Source organism: Ambystoma mexicanum, chromosome 10 (genome assembly GCF_040938575.1).
Source record: "Ambystoma mexicanum isolate Mex_15411 chromosome 10, UKY_AmexF1_1, whole genome shotgun sequence".
In the NCBI taxonomy this organism is placed as follows: Eukaryota; Metazoa; Chordata; class Amphibia; order Caudata; family Ambystomatidae; genus Ambystoma; species Ambystoma mexicanum.
This window is the reverse complement of record NC_090932.1, coordinates 407,145,227-407,164,754: the sequence shown is the minus strand read 5'-3', so window position 1 is coordinate 407,164,754 and position 19,528 is coordinate 407,145,227.

Sequence of the window (19,528 nt, the reverse complement as noted above, 5' to 3'; positions counted from 1 at the left end):
TCGCCGGCTCACGCTCCGCTCTGTTCTGCGGCAGCCAGAAAAGGTTACTTTGATCTCTTGGAGTGGAGGGAGGCAGGCTGAAGGCAATTGCAAACACACAATAAAGCAATTGTACCACCTGCCTCCCTCCGAGTCCTGAACCTGGGGGTGCAGCCTGCCTGCAGGGCTGAGGGCTGAGCTGGGGCCGGCACTGCCAGAACACAGTGACACATTTCACACTTGCTTCAACTTTGCAGGAAGTAAGTAACACTTCTTTGCAAAGTTGAAATCAACTGTCTTCAACTTGTGCCTGGGGGCTGGGATGGGGCCCGGGGCCGTCGGCACCGTGGAATATAAGCCAATGAAAATTTGACTGGGCAGGCTGCCCCTGCCCACCCAATATTGCCACCAATGCTGCTATTTAATTCTTTGCTAATTGCCTTGGGCCTTGCTCGCCTCTGACCCACCCTGGGCTGGCCCTAATTTATTTGGGCACGCCGCGCGGGATGCCGCAGTCACACTGACACAGCACAGCACTGCAGCAGGCAGCACTGTCTGACTCTGGCAGAGAGACTGAGAGAGAGAGCCACCAGTGCCTCCAGGCATAGCACCAGTTGAGCTGAGCCCCAGTGCAAGCAAGCACACACCGTCACCAGTGGACCTCAGCTCACCAGACAACTTGGAGGCCAACAGTGCCCAGTACTCACACAGGAGGACCACCAGGCAGCACTGAGGCGGCCAGCAGACAGTGCCCAGTGCCAGTGCCGGCCACAGCCCACAGACAGCAGCCAACAGCCAGCCAGTCACTGTGGTAAGGAGTCTAGGGACTAGTGGGGGGAGACAGCCTGGTATACACGCATTTCGCCGACCTATTTTTGGTCATGGTACTTTTCATCGCCGACCCTTTCATCGCCAACATTTTTATTTTAAAACATTTTTTTAGGGGGGGTGTTTGTGCAGGTTGGGGTATGATTATTTAAGTAAGAGGAGTTTGGGGGGGCGCAGCCCCCCCATAAATAAAATAAATAAATAAATAAAAATGTTGGCGATGAAAGGGTCGGCGATGAAAAGTACCACGACCAAAAATAGGTCGGCAAAATCACGTAGAACCGACAGCCTCACCCATAGACAGCTTCAAATGGCCCCATTTACTTTATTGGAGTCTCACTTGTTGGTTTTGACTTGTACACCTCCTTATCGGAAACCTCACTGGGGTCGAGTATCACACTTTAGAGCCCCGTATCACTCATTGTGTTGTGATCCGCAGACTAGCTGAAGCCCCCATGCCAAGTAAAAACGGCCCACTTTGAATTAGCGCCTCACACCTCGAAATCCATATGTATTCTGTTAAAACATTGTTTTTTGTTCCAGACCCCGTAAAGGCCCCACGAGAGGGAGAAGGGGTGGTTGGTAGGTGGGGGGGGGGTCGTTCACCTTGGTGTGACTGGATGGGATATTTATCATGGTATGGTCTTAATATAGCGCTTTACAGAGAACCTATTTACATGCAGTTATCACCCAACCGAAGTTGGTACTCATTTATCGACCTCAGAAGGGTGAAAGGCTGAGTTGGCCATGGCGGCATTCGAACCTGCGACCTGCAGATCACACTCAGATTGCAGCGCTACTCACTTAACCTGCTGAGCTATTTTATTGGCATATCCCCTTTCAATACCCACGTTTACAAAGAGATAATTGGCAGGTTCTGGGATAGGAAGTCAATTCAGATCGTTGCCACCCGTTTCTAATTTCCATTCCACTTATATAATCAAGTGAGTGTATCTGAAATCATGACAGCGAGCACTCGCGTGCCAATTACAATTGCAATCTGGGAGTTGTAGTTCCACTTTTCTCGTCCCATCATGCAAAGTTAAACGTCAGGACTGGCTATGGAGAACCTCTTTGAGATACAATTGCTTCATCTTCAAGATATGTCTGCACCTTTCACTCCCTCAGTTATGAGCCCGTGTACTTCCTTGTCCAAAGAAAAACATGTTCTTTGTAAAAGAATGACATCAGGAGACTTCTTAAGGAGAGTTTGCCAAGAAAATTAGGAGTGTGTGCCCCGTTTCTAGAACACCTACCGTGTGCTGTAATACCAACTTCCTGCACTTGACTTAAATGGTGTGATCCTAGGCAAATCATTTAATCTCCCTGTCTCTCAACTCCCAGCTCTTAAATCTGCCAAAAACTGCATGCATTTAGGGGTTAAACAGGTCTCTATAAGAAAGTGCAATTTCCACCCACCACTGAGACCTATGCCACCCGGTACAGCATTGCCCCAGCCATAGACTTTCACTTCTCGGTGAATTGCATTCTGGGAGTTGTAGTTTTGTTTCACTTCTATCGAATACAATGGACTAAGATCAAAGCAAAGCGCGGGACTGGAATCGGATGTGCCCTTTGGCATGGAGTCATCTGACCATGCTGTTACGATTGTGAACTTTTGAGCGTTCACATTTCGAGGTTTGCCTGAACAAAGCAAGGCTCTGGCAAGAGTCAGGTGACTCGAGGAGGGTGATCTTGGGCTGTGGCATTTCCGGGTACTACATGTGGGAGTTCCTTTTGGACTCCTATTCCAGGCCGCACCTGTTTCAGTGCCGCCACAAGTGTTGCTTGGTGCGCCTGTCCTTTGTCTCTGTATAACCGGGCCCGGGTTGCTCTAAATATACACAGTGACAGGTGTGGCCGCTCCAGAAAGTCACGTGCCTCTAAGTGACACTTCACGCCAGTGAGAGGGGAGAGTGATTTCATGGGACGCCTGCGTGGAACACGTGACAAGCGAGGTTTGCGATTGCTGGCCCCACCTGTACACCAGTGTTGCCATGTACCCTTATTATAAGTGACTTTGGGCTTCTTTTTTCCCAAAGTCGCTTATAATTTTGTCAGGTCGCTTGTTGTGGTTTTTGTCTGCTTATCGACCTGATTGTGTTCTGCATGTAAACACACGCATGAAAGGAGAACTAACGTTCGTCCTTTCACAGCTTTCTATTGTCATGTAATGAATGACACACGCTGGCTTCCTTCAGCCTTTTGATGACTTGCTGCAATTGCGTTCTTACCCACCGCATTGGTCATTAGCATAGCAGAACGCTCTCCACCTACATTAAATGCAGTTGGAAACCTTTTGGGAACTGGCTCATATGGTGGAGCTTTTCTATTTGCCTTGTGGCATGGTCGTTGTTATGGAAAGGAGGGGATACGTTTATTGCATTTGATTACACGTCAAGTTGAAAGATGTAAAAAAGAAACAACCTGGAAGTGCATCCACGGTGTGTTTCCTTTTTTTCTTTTTCATTTCTTCCACATTCAGTTTCCAGTGTTACATGCCTTTCGAAACGGACCCTATAGTATGGACATTGTGAGGTAAGGTGGGTGGGGTGGGGCTAGGCATGTTGAAGTCTATAGCGGTACCAGTTCCGGTGATGAGTGCGAGGAGTTTGGGTTGTAAATGCTACTGGACGTGAGCAGTAGCTCGCTGTACCTGTAACTGGAAATGGTGTTACCTTTTGCTATCTATTGCCTGACATATGTGGGAATTTGCTCCTCTACCTGTTACTAAATGGGTGCAGCAACGTTCACAGAGAATGATCAGGAGCCGATTGTGTTAAGTGAGCTGGCTTTACCATAGCTGGGAGCAGGCTGTACCAGTTATGCTGTACGGCCTCTTGGGCATCAGAGCTGGTTGTATTTGTTACTGGGCAATGTGGGCATGAGCGAAATGTAACCGTATCCGTTTTGGAAGCTGGCTGTACCTGTTCATTGGCATGAATAGTTATGTAAAGAGTATTGCATGCTGCTACATTGCTCTCAAAGCATTTAGGCTTCCTTGATAGAGATGGATTGTGGCCCTGCCCATGGTAAAACATGACTTTTTTCTGTGGGGAGGGGTTGCAAATGGGGGAAAAGATGAGGGAAAAAGTGTCAGTACTGAAAAGTCAGTTGAGCTGGAGCAGCCTCGGACCTGCCTGTAGGACAATAGGCCCAGGGCCAACCAAAAACACAAAATGCTGGTGTGGGCACGTTTTTCTTGCCAAAGTGGGACCCTTATTGTTGGCCCATGTGGGTGAGTTTGATGAGTTAATTCACACACTGCGACTAGTAGTTTTGACCAGTGTTGCTGAATGAATATTCTTTAAAATATACAATTTGCATGTCACTTTATCAATTCATTTGCTGTAAGTATGTATTGCTGCATACATCATTGGTGTTTTTCATAGTTTATTACAATGCAGGTTTCCTTTTTGGCTACTATTTTTTTCAGAGACGTCAGACCATAATACAACGCCCAGGCCACTGCTGGCCAGGATAAATAAAATGAATGCATCCAGTTCATTTACCATGCCATGGGACTGGATTACTGCTAGACTCAGCTGGATATTGTTCTCTTTTTTGGGGAGGGAGGTTATGGTGGGGCTGGGGAACAGTCAAATCTGAAAATGCTGACATTGATCTAATGGAAAGCACTTGTTTCCTCGTAATGAAATGCTATTTTGGATGTTGGCAGCCAGGTTACTTAGACCTACCGTGATAAAGACAGGAAGGTGATGCCCATTTAAGGTAATTTTATTTTTTAGGAGAGAAATGGATTTTTAAAAAAAGAAAGGGAGGAGCAGAAAAACTAAGCGAAAAGAAGAAAAAGCGAATTGAAGGAGAAATCCAGCAAAACAAAAAAATTGAAGATCTGTTTACAGGTCAGACTATCAAAATATCACATGGTATTGCTGGGAGAAAAGTGGAGGAGGTTGACCAGGCATCATCTTGTACAAGTGTTAAACCTGGTTCTTCACTAGAGCCATCAAGAGCTCAAGATGTGAGAACAGAGGAAGTGACAGAAGCCGGTGTCTCTGCAGTTATTGGTGACATCTTAACAGAGGCAGATGCAGCAGCAACTACAATGTCAGCAATCATTGAAGGTGCCCCACGAGAGGAAGTGTTGGAAACCAGTGTTCCAGAAATAATTGAGGATGTCCGTCTTGAGCGTGTGGCAGCCAGTGGTCGTACCAGTCTTTCACAAACAATTGAAGATTCCCCCAAGGAGGAAGTGTTGGAAACAAATCTGACAGAAATAATTGAGGATGTCCGTCTTGAGGGTGTGGCAGCCAGTGGTGGTACCAGTCTGTCACAAACAATTCAAGATTCCCCCAAGGAGGAAGTGTTGGAAACAAATCTGACAGAAATAATTGAGGATGTCCGTCTTGAGGGTGTGGCAGCCAGTGGTGGTACCAGTCTGTCACAAACAATTGAAGATTCCCCCAAGGAGGAAGTGTTGGAAACCAGTGTGCCTGAAATAATTGGGGAAGACATCACCCCCCCCCCCCAGAGGAAGTGGCAAGTTCTAGTAATTCAGAAGAATCTTTATCTGCTTTACCACATACTGAAGACTCAGGGAACTGGAGTGTGCAGCACAGAGCACGGAAAGATGATCCACAGGTGGCAGACTATTTGTTTCAACGTCCAAAACCAGATCAACCTTCCCATTTCTTTCAGCACCATCCAATTCAACCTCCCAAACATAGATGCATTTAAGCAGAGTTAGCATTTTGGAGAAAAGATGGGAGTAAACGGCATTGGTTAAGTTACTCTGAAATACAAAATGCCCTTTTTTGAACAGTTTGTTTAGCCTTTACTAAACGTGGAGAGAGGGGTCTTTTCATCAAAGGGATAAAAAACTGGAGGCGTATTTACCAGCGCATTGCAGAACATGAGGCAGCCCAAGGTCATCGGAGGTTCACGTATTCATATATGATGACTTTTTCACGGCTCGACAGAGGCGGTCTACTCTTTCACCAACAGAAATTAGCTTGAAGTGAGAAAATCAGAAAAAGGAGAGAAGTATTGGAGTGCATCATTGAAGTTGTAAAAGTCATTGGGAACAGGGGGCTCAGTAGAGCTGGTGTTACGCTCACCTGGTTCCCACAGGGGTGTCGAGCGGAACTGGATAGCCACGGTCTCCACCAACGTAGTGCAGAGATGACTGACTGGACGGGACCACCTAGCGTTGTCTGCTTGACCCATAGAAGTAGTCTCCTAAAGGCGGAGAAAGGGAATTAGCCACCCGTGGATTTGAGTAATAGCCCCTCACTGCATCCCCATTTATCACCTCTGATATTCCCGTTCACAAAGCTCACCTTATAGTTTTGAATGATGAGCTCTCCATCCTGCGAGGAATGCAGGGGCGCGTTGATGGCCAGTTACTTCATTGGCTTGAGGATATTGGAAGAGTTCTAGACAAATCTTGGCTCCAAACCTCCTGGCGAAGAACCATAAGTATATAGTTCTTAAGAGTTCAAAAATGTCTGAATAATCATTCTTGTCCAATTCCCTTGTTTATCTTGCAGCTTAGACCCAAAAGAAGATCGTCTTGTGGCATCTGAAAGCGTTCAGGTAAGAGTCTGTGTTATCCCACACTGTCCGTTAAATGATGCCAAGGTTAAACTCGCTGCTTTCTCTTTTCTTACAGGTGCGGCATAAGAAGATTTGGCGTGCTGGTGAATAATACCTCCGGCGGTAAAATCAGGTAAGTATATGGTGGCAAGAGATTGTCCTTGTTTGTTCCCTCGGCTCACCTTGTTGTTTTCTTGTCCCCCTTATGTGCTGTAATGCAGCAACATAATGATGGAGACAGCGCCGGATCGTAGAGATGCTGCGAGGAACGGTGAGTATAGCGCAACGCTGCTGCTGGCGATGCGACGTGCTTCAAATAAAGTCTGTTTCTGGTTCAAAGGTGCGATGAATCTGGAATCAGGTAAGAAACACAATAATGTTCTTGTTCTAACCGTTCTTCTTCTTTCCCTTCTTTCTAGGCGCTCTGGACTCGAGGCGGGCGTGGCAAGAGTCTCGATGCTGACTGCAGGCACGGTGAGCGTTACGCTGCAGGATGCAGAATGACGCGAAGCATGTGCTGTTCTTCAGGCGTGGTTTAAATAGCCCCCAAAGTAGTCTCAGGTAAGTATTCCTCCACAACCACACCCGAGTAACAAAATAGTCCCTAGGTAAAGTAGTCCCTTCCAAGCCTCACATGGGCTTGGATCTCTTGCAGCATGGTCTGCATCAGGTAAGTTTTAACATATGAGCCTGCCGCCTATGGCGCCAGGACTGATGCCCCATATGAGCCTGGCACCATAGACACCAGGACTGTACCCATCTAGCCCCTAACAGGGGTTGCTGGGTTTTCTCAGGGTAACATGATGCCTGCTTCCGGGGTTGATGGACTTGGTCTGGATGCCCGTGGGTAGGCATCATGACAGCTGGATAACGAAGACCTGGATCATGGCAACTTTCTTGAAATGCTTCGGCTCCTAAGTAAATTTGACAGACCTCTAAATGAACATATTGAGGCCATTCAAACCAAGTCCAAAAAGAAAACCGGGCAAGGACGGGGTGCTTCTGTGACCTTCATGTCAAAGACTACACTTGGGTATGTGATTGAAGCCATTTCCAAACTGATTGAATTGGTAATCAGTCAAGAAATAAAGGAAGCAGGACTATTTTCCATTCAGATAGACTCATCCCAAGAAGTGAGTGTTATCGATCAGTGCTCTATAATTATTAGATATGTTACAGACACTGTACATGTACGCCTGCTAGCAGTAACCAACTGCACTTTGTCTACTGGAAAGGGGCTGTTTGAGTTGGTGCAGAGTGTTATTAAAGATAATGGTCTTGACCTAATCAAGTGCATTGGAAATTCAACCGATGGTGCATTCAATATGCAGGGCCAGTACACATCCTGGTTCAGTAAGGAATCCCCTGTTCAAATACATGTCTGGTGCTATGCGCATGTATTAAATCTTGTACTTGTAGAAGGGACACAAGTATCAAATGAATCCACATCTTTGTTTGGCCTGTTAAACTCCTGTGCCGTTTTTTTCCGGGAGTCCTACAAAAGGATGGATGTGTGGCGTAAGCTGTCTGCAGAAGGCCGCACAATCCAAATAACAGGAGAAACAAGGTGGTGGGCAAAGGATGCAGCACTACGGAAAGTTTTTGGCTCCTTTAATACCCCAAACAAAGCAATATTCATCTATGTGTTTGTAGCACTCAATAATATTTGCTCAAATACAGATAAATTCAATACAAACATCCGTTACCAAGCTTTATGCCTTTCTGAGGCTCTGTGCAAATTCCAAACCGTGCTCACAGCCCAGTTATATCTCCGAGTATTTAATTTGACAACCCCATTATCTAAGTACCTCCAGACAAGTGGAATGGACATCTTCCAGGCACAAAGAATGGTCTCGGACACTACAAAAACGCTTGCTGCACAGTCAAGAAATTTTGATTCTGTGTACTGTGCAGCAGAAAAATTTGCAGAATGGGCCAATGTGGAATAGGGATTGGAAGAGAGAGGCTATGATAAAGGAGTGGAAACTGCACTTCCAGAGGGCAGAGTGTCCCACAAAAAGAGGCTGCCTGGAATGAGTGCAAGGGATGAGCCAATCATCTTGGCTAAAGACCGGTTTAGAATTACTGTACATAATGCCATTATGGACAACATTCTTCATAGTCGTTTTAAACCCCACTCATCTCTTGCCGCAGATATAGCATGCCTGGATCCCAAAAACTTCAATGACAATGACAATGCTCTTACAAATATGTGCTCCTTGCTTGAAAGACTGGATGACTCCGTAATGCTACAGGGGTTAAGGGAAGAACTCTCAGACTTTTCAAGCAAGTGGACTAAAATGAAGAGGACACTACCAGAAGAGTATGCCTTTGACGCCCTACATGGTGAAGATCCAGCACTACAAGAAGAATATGGAGAGCTACCTAAACATTTAGTACAGAAATGCAATACATGCCGTAACTGTGCAGTGTGTTGCTAAGCAATTCTAAAAAAGTATGACATTTTTAGTAATGCTTACCGGCAATTGTATTTGGCATACAAGTTCATCTTGACCTTATCTTGCAAACAGGTAGCATGTGAAAGAAGTTTTTCAAAATTGAAGAATATTAAAACCCGCCTAAGAAACCACCTCAGCCAGGACAACCTCGAATCCTTTATGCTCATGTCTGTGGAGCGGAATTTGCTTGTCCAATTGCAAAATTCAGACATAATCGACCTGATTGCACAAAAAAAGTGCATTGTTGAAGGGACTCTTGATTGAGTGATTTTTCAGGATTTCCACAAAGACTTTAGAGGCAGCTTGTCAATGCATGCAACAATGTTCTTTAAGGCAAACAGCCGAATATCGTCTTTTAAAGTAAAACAAAACATTTAAGTTTGTATAAGTCACCAACTAACATCTTAAAAACTTACTATATGGCACCTTCAGGACTCACATTTGACCATCATCACTTCAATCACTAGGACCTTGACTTGGTTCAGTTGAAATGTGCAATACATCATGTACTCTGATTCTGAAACCATGATGATGTGTCCAATCAAAGACCAAAGTGGGAAGGGTGACACAGTACTTAGAATCATAAAGTGTCTGTGAAGACGGTACCGTTCATCAAGATTGTGTTAACATCAGTGAGGACAATATATGAATCATTCAGCTTTACTTCTTAGTGTATCATCAGATTTGGAGTCCAGGCCAGCTACATGACTTTCAACAGAAAAAGACTTTCCACAGATGATAGGGCTGGGGGCCAAGATGAGGCGCCACCCAACAAGCAAGTAAGGCAAGCAAGCAATATATAGTCAGTCCAAAGACATTGTAATAGTGCCAAAGACACAGCAACAACTAAAATGCACCCCAAATGGACAATCCAGACTTTTAAAAGACTTCTCTCTGCCCTTTTTGCATGGCAACCACCTAGCAAACTGTTTCCCAGCACCACGAGCACCAGGCCCCAGAACTACAGGAAGGCCACGTTGGGAGTGGCACGTCATCGTTCGTGCCCAGGAGCAAAGGCACAGGGCTTGTGCCAAGTCCTCTTGCTGAGAAGACATGTCTCAGTGCAACTCCAGCTTCATATCATTGCGAGGGGCCATGCCCCACCGGATCGAGATCCCAGCCCCTCGCCTGACACAGATAAGTGATGAAACCCTCTGCATAACCACCGGGAGCAGTGGGGTCGCACAGGGGGGCCCAGCCAGCCCCACCAGACAGAGACAACTGGCACCTGCTTCCTGCAAAGGTAACTGTACCAGTAAGACACTGCATGCCATGTAACAGAGCACAACACTAATTAGTGCTTCCCAGCCATGCGCAGCACCATAAATCATTGGATAGCGGGCCGGCTTGCTAGGTGTGTGAACACAATTTCAGAACACCTTCCTAAGGCGTTACTATTACTGCTTACTCCTGCATGCACTAACACTTTACCACCACTTACCAGAGCCACATGCGGCCCTACTGTGCATGTTTAGTAGCCACGTGCATACAGCGCCTCTCTAAATCTCTTGCATGTGTACAAGCATGTGAACAGCAACATGTGGCAGTGTTTGATATGTGCACTAATTGTAGCACTTTATTGCACCATTTCAACAGCTACTACGACACATCCTGGCACAACGAAAGCGCAAGAGACAACAAGGGACACCCTGGTGACAACTAATCTAAGCTAAGTGCTGCACTACCTCATGTGTGTTTATTATGTTGTTGTGCCTTTGTATACTGCTATAGTGATATTGTATATGTGTATGAGTCAGAAGCAGAGACGTGTGTTTCTATGAGTGTAACAGCTAACTGGAAGCATGCGCAGTGATCAAAACCTCACCCTAACATCCCCAACCTATCCATAACCTCTCCCTAAACCTCATTCTGGTTTCCCTACCCCCCTCCTATCCAACCATCGTCACTCTAACCCTCCTTCCCTGCTGGGGTTGCAGAGCCCTGTATAAGCATTGACTTGCAGCAGGTCCGAAAACCACAGCGGGGGTGTTTGGTTCATGCCACTCCTGCGCCTCGGAGCTGTGGACGGACCCTGTCACAGAACTGTATGCAAAGTAATGTTATTTTATGAGTTGTGTTGTAATGTAACAGACACATGAACCCTCAATATGTAGCATTTTCTGTAAAAGTCATGAATTGACGCGATTCATGGATGATGGTTTGAGGGCCACTTTTTTTGAGACGAGGGGTGGGCCACTTTCTTGAGGCGAGGGGTGGGACACTTTTTTTTTGTTGTCCCGGCCTATTTCTTGTCCCAGTCCGACCCTGCATCCTGTGACATGTGTGCCCAATATGCATAATATTTTAAAATGTCCAAAGTTTTTTGGGAATCTCTGTGACCCACAGTTATAGCATCATGGGCATGGTGTAACACCAGTCCCCGAAATAACAAGGGTACTACGCATTGAATTTGGCCTGACACAGATTCCCAAATCATCAGTCCATCTTGTAAATGAATTCTTGAACCCTCAATTCTTCTTTCCCTTTGCAGTCCTCCTCAGTGAAATGATTTTGCTTTGCATCTAGCAAGCGGTTGTAAAATGGGACTAGAGTAAGATCTTCTTTTTGTGCTTTAATCAGTTCGTAAAGAGGAGTATCAAAACTCCACTGTGTCACAGGCTGATCAACTGTTTTGTGAGTTTTGGAGTGTGTTATCGCATCCATCTGCATTTCACCCAGCAGGTGCTCAATAGGAAGCAACTCCCCCATCACAGCTCCAATTTTGGCAAATTGATCTGCCTTGTCATTTCCTTCCTTGTCTTTCCCTAGTGTTTTCAAATGACCACAAATCTTCCCCCAATAGATAATCAGGTCATTTTCTGAAACAAGTATGTCTATGGTTTGTATCATTTTGCCATGTTTAAGTGATTTCTTGTAAGCATTCCTCTCAATTTCCAGCCGGGTAAATATTCCACAAAACATTTTCGTGCATAATCATAATCAGAGACTAACAGCCTCATTAAGAGTATGGAGGAAGCCATGCCCTTAAAAGGGGCATGGTTTCCTCCATAGCGGGGTCCAGTACCGGGTTCCTCCAATGAGGACTTACCGGGCTATTCCAACCATAGAGGAACCGGTAAGTCCTCATTGGAAAAACCCACCCCATTCCCATTTGTGCCCCCATAGGGCTCAATGGGAATGGGGAGGGATCTAATAACGGGCCCGTTATTAATGGGCCCGTTATTAGCTCCTTGGTCCCCTCGCGGGACCCGGAAAGGACGTCTGGTTTAACCAGACGTCTGTTCCGGGTCCCGCTAGGGGACCTCATAATCAGGCATCCCGTAATGAACGGTGCCGGTCCCGTACCGGCACCGTTCATTATGGGACCACCAGGGTCATAAATCTATTTCTTTAATTTTATAAATGGCAGCCAATTCTGCAACTTGACTGGTTTTCAGAACCTACCCCCATGCTTATTCTGGGAATGCCATTGCTTTTAACCCAAACATTTCCTTTTTCAGAATCACCTCCCATGTGGTATGCACATCCATCTAAATACACAGTTGGGAGATCCTAACGTGTCATCATTGAAAACCTTGTGTGGGGATAGCTCAAATTAATTTAAATTTGTTTCTAATTCTGTGCCTTTAGGTGCGCAGAAAGCTGCACAATCATGTAATTCTGCCAAACCTTGAGCAACTGGACTCTTTTTGTTCTGTCCATGTCTCACTTCCACTGGGAATCCCTGTTGTGCTAACGTTCATGAAGTAATTTTTTACGGTGCCAAATTCCCTGATCTGATCCTTTTACTCTATAAAAATTGTAGAGGCTGGTGATTTGTTTCAGCAATCACCCGCTCCCCTGGAATAAATGGGTGGGAATGTTGCAATGCCAAGACAGTGGTCAAAAGTGCCTTTTCACAATCACTAAACTTGATCTCTACCTGTAACAATGCCTTGCGGACATATGCAATGGTTTTATTATTTGCATCATGGTTTTGGTATAATACCACAAACTCTTTAGGATTTTTAAGTTATTTGGATCTTTTAGTTTCTGAATTGCTTCCACTTTTTTCTTTTGCAGGTTTAACTCATGTTCTGTCACTTCATGGCCTAGAAAGTTTACCCTTGTTCTACACCACTGTGATTTCTGTAAAGATACTTTTGTTCCAGCCTTTTGTAGTTGACCGAGCACATGCCAAATTTCATTGAAGTGACTTTTCAAATCTTCATTTCTGATCAACACATCATCCACATAAACTATGGTCCCTCTCTCAGCAGCATCTGGGAGTGCCATGCTCAGGAATATCCCATACACACTCCCATTATTGACATATCCAAAGGGGGTCCTGGCCCATGCACATCGTAATTTGTCAAGGGAAAATGCCAACAAATTGTGTATATCTTCAGCTAGTAGTGCACGCCAGAACCCAGCTATGAGATCTAAACTGGTAAACACCTTTGACCCTTGAACCTGTGCAAGAACTTCATCAACGAATGGAAGTGGCCATCGTGAAATAGGTACCCTCTTGATCAATTCTCTTAGGTCTGCACACAAGCACCATTGGCTATTGGGCGTCAGCACGCCTAATATGGGAATATTTGAAGTACTATGTATAGGCCTAATAATGTCTCTAGATTCCCAATGTTTTAATTATTTCAGCCAGTGACTCCAGACATGCCAGGGGCAACCTATATTGCCACACCAATACTGGATCCCTACCATATCCTTCTGGTAGTGTAGCAACATTTAAATCAGTCATCCCTCAATCTTAGGCATCTTTGGCAAAAACCTCTTTTTATTCCATAAAAAATCTTCCTCAACTGATCTATTTCCAGTTAATTTGTGCAATCATCTGCAGCTTGAATCTGTTTCTCTACCATTTTAGAAAGTTATTCGGAATCCTCCAAAGGAGGAACTTCTGTGTTCTCGTCTAGTTGTGTGGCAGTGTCTCTTTAGAGAGCCGCTATCCTCAAGTACTTGGGAATTGTGGCCTCCGCTTCAATTTGCTGTGTTTTACCGTGCTGCTTTTCTATTTCTGATCCACCTACTTCAAATAGGACACCATTATCCTGATGACAGCATATCATTTCATTTGGCTCATAAGGGTACACAGACTGAATTCTAAAAATGCCCTTTGGTTTAGACTCCAATGACTCAGGTAATTTACCCTGTGAAGTCACATAGTTTTCAGGGATATTCCCGATCACTCGGTTGCTTAAATCAGCAGTGTAGTAAGATTTGTGCAATGCCATTGTAACGCTCACCTGTTATTCATGGGGACGTCACTCAGCCTGTTCTGACCTCTTACAACCTCGAACCCTTCCCTGGGTGCTATTCGACTGGAGACTGGGCCTTGTTTTCTTGGATAGTGTGCTCTCCATCCTGCTTTCAACGCAGGGGCGCGTTGATTGATGCAGGCTTGTTGTTGCCTAGTTACTTCACTGGCAAGAGTCCGACAGGTAAGTATAATGAGTCTTTTGAACAATTCTCTAACTTTGTTCCTTTCCTTCCTTAGATGATGGCCAGCGTCCAGGGATGGCGGCGTGCTGCTGAGATGAGTAGCGCTGAAGTTGAGTGAGAGCGCGATGCACGATGCACCTCTTTCGTAATTGCATTGAACTGTGTTCTTTTTCTGTGTCTTTTAGGTGCTGCGACGTTTCCAGCGTCGATGCCAGTTATGAAGAACAAATGCGGTGGGTAAGCACGGTATGCAGCGCCTCTAGATGTTTCCACGCTAACCTGGAGTTTCTTTTCCCTCTTGCAGATGGATGAGAAGTTCCGGAGACAGAGTTCACCCCAGAGTGGCTGGGATTCAGGTAAGCGTTTGAAGCTCGTACCGTATTTAAAAATAAGCAAAGATTTGCAGAATGCTTACTAATGCCTTTTTTCTGTTCTTTTCCCTTTTCCTTAGGAAGAGGCGTGCCGGGATGGGAATGACACTGCCGAAGATGCCCGCAGAACAGAAGGAGCGATGAATGATGGGCAGAAGCGCCGCAAGGTAAGGCTGTTCCTAACGGTGTTCTTGTTCTTGCAGGAGCTAAGCGCAGAAGAAAGATGCAGGCCTACTGGAGACCAATCCGAACACGGTGAGTGTCACGCTGCAGGTGCAGAAAACGCAAAGCATTTTTCTCAGCCTGGGTGTGGCTTAAATAGTCTCTGGATATCCCAGGTGTCTCTGGGCTGAACCACACCCAAAAGACTAGACCGCACATGCAGTTCTGGGAACTGAAATATGTGGGGGCATCCATCTTGTCCCCATCAATGCACTACAAGTCCAATCCCCAATGTTATCCTATGGGAGTGAGTGAGTCTGGTACCACAAGCGCCAAGTCTGGCTCCAAGCGGGTTTTTGGAGGGATGGAAAGGCCCTTGAGGGCCATGTAGGTGATCGTGGCCTGGCTCCAGCCTGACATCTTGGAGGGCTGGGGACATGAGGGGCAGGAATCATGACAGCCATTCCTAATGCTGTATTTTCTTCCAAACGACTGTCCTGGCACCCTTTGTTATTCATGAGTATTAATGGGCCCATCCAAGATCTCTACCAGTGTTGTATATTAGCATCCTAGCCCTTGTTGTTTCATGGATTTATTTAGGCACTCAAATGCATCAGACCCTTTTATCTGTTGTTCCTTTCTTTACTTTAATGCTATTGCACACTGCCTGGTAAATGCAGGAATGGTAACGTCCTTTTTCACTTGAAGCTCAATTGCATATGCACCATTTGGGCACAATGGTAAGTTTTTCGTTTACTTTCAAATTCAGGTGCAGCTCCGCCCAATCTCGACCAGACCTTTTGGATCAAGAAGTCTGACACCATGTGCATTCTGTGCATGATATACATTCTTAAATATAATTTATTTTGGGTTTCACTTACAATCCACACATTGTGTTGAATGCTTTTGGATTCAAATCTAGTATTTAGCATGCATCTTCCACAATTCTTTGTCCCAATTCACGGCTATCCAACCCAAAGATTTATTGATTTATCATTTTAAAATGTTGAATGTACTCTCTGTTAAGCATTTGCTTCAACACCTTTTCATTAATGAAACTCTTTTCCTGTTCAAGCACCAAAGTAGCTTCAATCATTTCAGGATGCACATTGACACTGACAGGGATACAGGGCTGACCTTCTCCCTTGTGTATCTCTGCAATAATTGAAATGTACTTTTCCTGATCTGTAATATTTGGCTTGCAGTTTTCCTCATCTAATTAAAAACACATGCGTTTTGATCTATTTGTGTTTGCCAGTTTTTCTGGGGGTCCAGATAGATCTCTAAAGATAGTTTCCCTTCTTCTCCTCACATTCTATCCTGACATATGAGAATGACAGTGACGCTAGGCACACAGCCATTCTGAAGATATAATTCAACTGCACTGATTTAGCAATGGTGTGGCATTATTTTCTCAGGTTTCAATGTTTTTTTGGCTAAAAGCCACAACACTCCATTAATGAGGGGTGACAGCCTCCTCTGGCAATTTGTTCCCATGAGGAATGGTATTTCCTTAATGGGTGTGATCAGCACTTCCTGTCTCATCCTATTTTCCTTATCTTTATGTCAGCCTCAGTGACACCTTCCACTGGTATTTCTTCCCCATTGAAATTGTACACAGGGCCTTCATTCAGTTTCAACTTTAAAAAGTTTTGTGGGGATCTCCCTTCATTTATGCTTTGCATCAATTCCTGAGACATTATTGTTGCTTGGGCACCAGTGTCTATCATTGTAAATATATTATATTTTTCTTCAATGGTGATAGGAGCATAATATCTATCTTGGGATTCTTCAAGTATGCATAGAAGGTGTGATCTATTACTGATTTCAGGGCTGACTTTTCTTAGTGTGTTAAATCTAGGACGTCAAAGAACCCCCTACTCAACACAAAATCTATCTCCACCAGTAGGGGAAATATATGTTTATATCAAGGAGAAAAGATAAAACCAATAATTTTACTAGACCCTTCTATTCAAAAAAGAAAATCCCTGGTATTCCGGCGAACAAGTCTGTACAAAATTCTCAGAAGAAAGTCCATTTCGAGTCTGACCTGGGGGCTTCCTCCAAACATGATAAATACTCAAGAAGACCCCCAAATAAAAAGGACATTGGTCGAACGGGGCCACACTCATTTAGGAATACATTCTCTAATTGTCATTCTATCATCCTCAAATGCAGAGATGCTCCATATGAAAAATACGACCTTTGTAGGTCTAGCATTTTAAATATCTTTGGTGATGTGAACAACTTGCAAGATATTGCTTCAGGTGACATAGACCAAGTAGAGTTTGTATGTGACCAAAATTTAGCAATTGTACGATTATGGATCAAATCAGGACTAATCCTGAACTCAATATGGAAAGAAAAAATGGAACTTTTCAGGATGGGCTTCCTGGTTGCGCAGGATCCAGATCGCTTGACAGCTGAAGTGCAAAATTGTGAACAGTCTGATCCCTCAACCCCACTTGTAAACTACCCAGCGGTCTGTTCGTGTTCATATTGTGGCCCTGTGACCATTCCTGCCCAATCACATCCCACCACGCATCATACATAACCATTAAATGAGTGCCCTCAGAGAAAACTATCGTTAATATCATGAAATACCAGAGGTCACTCCCATCTTCAATGGTCTTCTTCACCTAATATTAACAACTATGATATAGTGGCCTTGCAGGAAACTTGGCTTGTACTGACTCCTGTGTGGGATGACCATGTTATCACTCTTGTGCCTGCCGTCACGGCTGCCAGAGGGAGACCCACTTCTGGCCTTTTGGTAGCAGTCAGAACGAGCAGGGGACTAAACATTACAGAGTGGGCGTCACCTAATAACTTCATTCAATTGGTGAAAATCACGTTTTCCACTCAAACCTTAGCTTTAATCAACTTGTACCAAAACCCTCTTGGAGTGACTGATGAAATTTTTTATAAAGATTTGTCAATGGTATTGGAATTGATAACCTGTGATCAATCCGTTGATGCAATAATGATGGTAGGAGATTTAAATCTAAATGGCATAAGCCCGAAAACAAAGTGTCAAAAGAGTGAGAGTATGAGATGGCTTAATTATGTGAAAGATCATAATTTGCACATGGTGAACGGAGCAATTGTGGGTGACATCCCTCCTAAAGTAACGTGGGATAGAGCAAGCTCCAGTTCGATTATTGATTACATTTTCATTTCGAATAGTCTATTCCAAAGAGCTGTTAATTTTGAAATTCTATCACAATCACTCAGCGATCATCATATGCTGGTCTTTGTGTGGCAAGCAAATTATGATCCTACTTTACAAAAGCAATTATGGTCAAAGCAAGTCGTAAATGTGAACTCTGCCAGGACACGTTTTAAGTGGGCTGATGCCTCATTAAATGCCCTTAATCGTGCCACACAGGGTTTACATCTAACAAAGCGTGATTTTCATATAGACATTCTCTCTTCTTTTGGTTCCAGTGATCTTGGGAAATCTTCCAATATAGTGAATCATAGACACCAGTATGATCCAATGCTTCAACAAGTAAGACGCACTTATCGAAAAGAATTAAGAAATATTCTCAAGCTGTCCTCTGACGAACAGGATTGTGCTCGTAGGAAAATTAAATGCCAATATCGTAACTGGTGTCGAGCTAGAAGAAGTTCACTTCATCAGCGAGACAGTGAAGCTTTCCTATGCTCGGAGAATAACAAGAACTCGGCTCAAATTTGGTCGCTGCTTAACAGCACATCGAGTAACTTCCAACTTAACTTCCAATTGTGTAGTGTGTCTGAAACACAATGGCTCAATCATTTTTTGAAGTTGTATGGAGACCCCATTTTCGCTAGTTTTACTTATTCTCAATCATCCCTAATACATTGGAATCTAGAATGTTCTCCCTTAATCATTGAAGATCTTATTAAAAAAGCTTCTTCCTCACGTGTAGCTGGCCCAGACGGACTACATAACTTCATGTTTAAACAGCATTCTTCCCAATGGGCGATAATATTAAACAATGTATTTCAGCAAATTATCTCTTCTAAGAAAATTCCCACCTCATGGCAGTCATCGTTACTTGTCCCTATTTTCAAGAAGGGTGATAGAGATTCTCCTGCTAGCTATTGGCCGATAGCATTGCTTGATGCTCCAGGGAAATTATTTACCTGGTAAGTATTAAGAGACTTTTCTCGCTGGACTGATAGCTGCAAGCAGCGTGATCCATGCCAGACTGGTTTTGTTGCTGGCTTGGGTGCCAATATTAATTTACTGACTCTTAATGCCCTAAAAAGCCAAGCACAATCCACAAAACAACCATTATTTTTTGTCTTTGTTGATTTACACACAGCTTTTGATTCTGTTTCTCATGTTAAACTAATGGATAAATTACTTTTGTCTAATTGTCCCCCAGCCTTGTGTGATATTATTTATGCTTTCCACTCGTCCACATCCGTGATGGTCAGACTGTCTATGCTTGGCCTGTTATCAGCTGCGATACCCACTTTTAGAGGGCTGAAACAGGGCTGTGTCTTGGCCTCAGCCAGCTTTAATTTTTTTATTCATGATGTGTGTGAATACTTTGCTGCGGTTTCATCTGATTCACCAAAAATGAATGGTTCGGTCATCAAAGCGCTTTGGTATGCAGATGACCTGGTATTGATTTCTAAAACGCCAGTAGGACTTCAGAGGTTATTGTCTGTGCTACATGCGTATCTGAATGCTAATGAGTTAATAATCAACTTAAATAAAACCCAGGTTGTTGTATATGCTCCAAGATCAACTAGGAGAATGCAATTTGATTG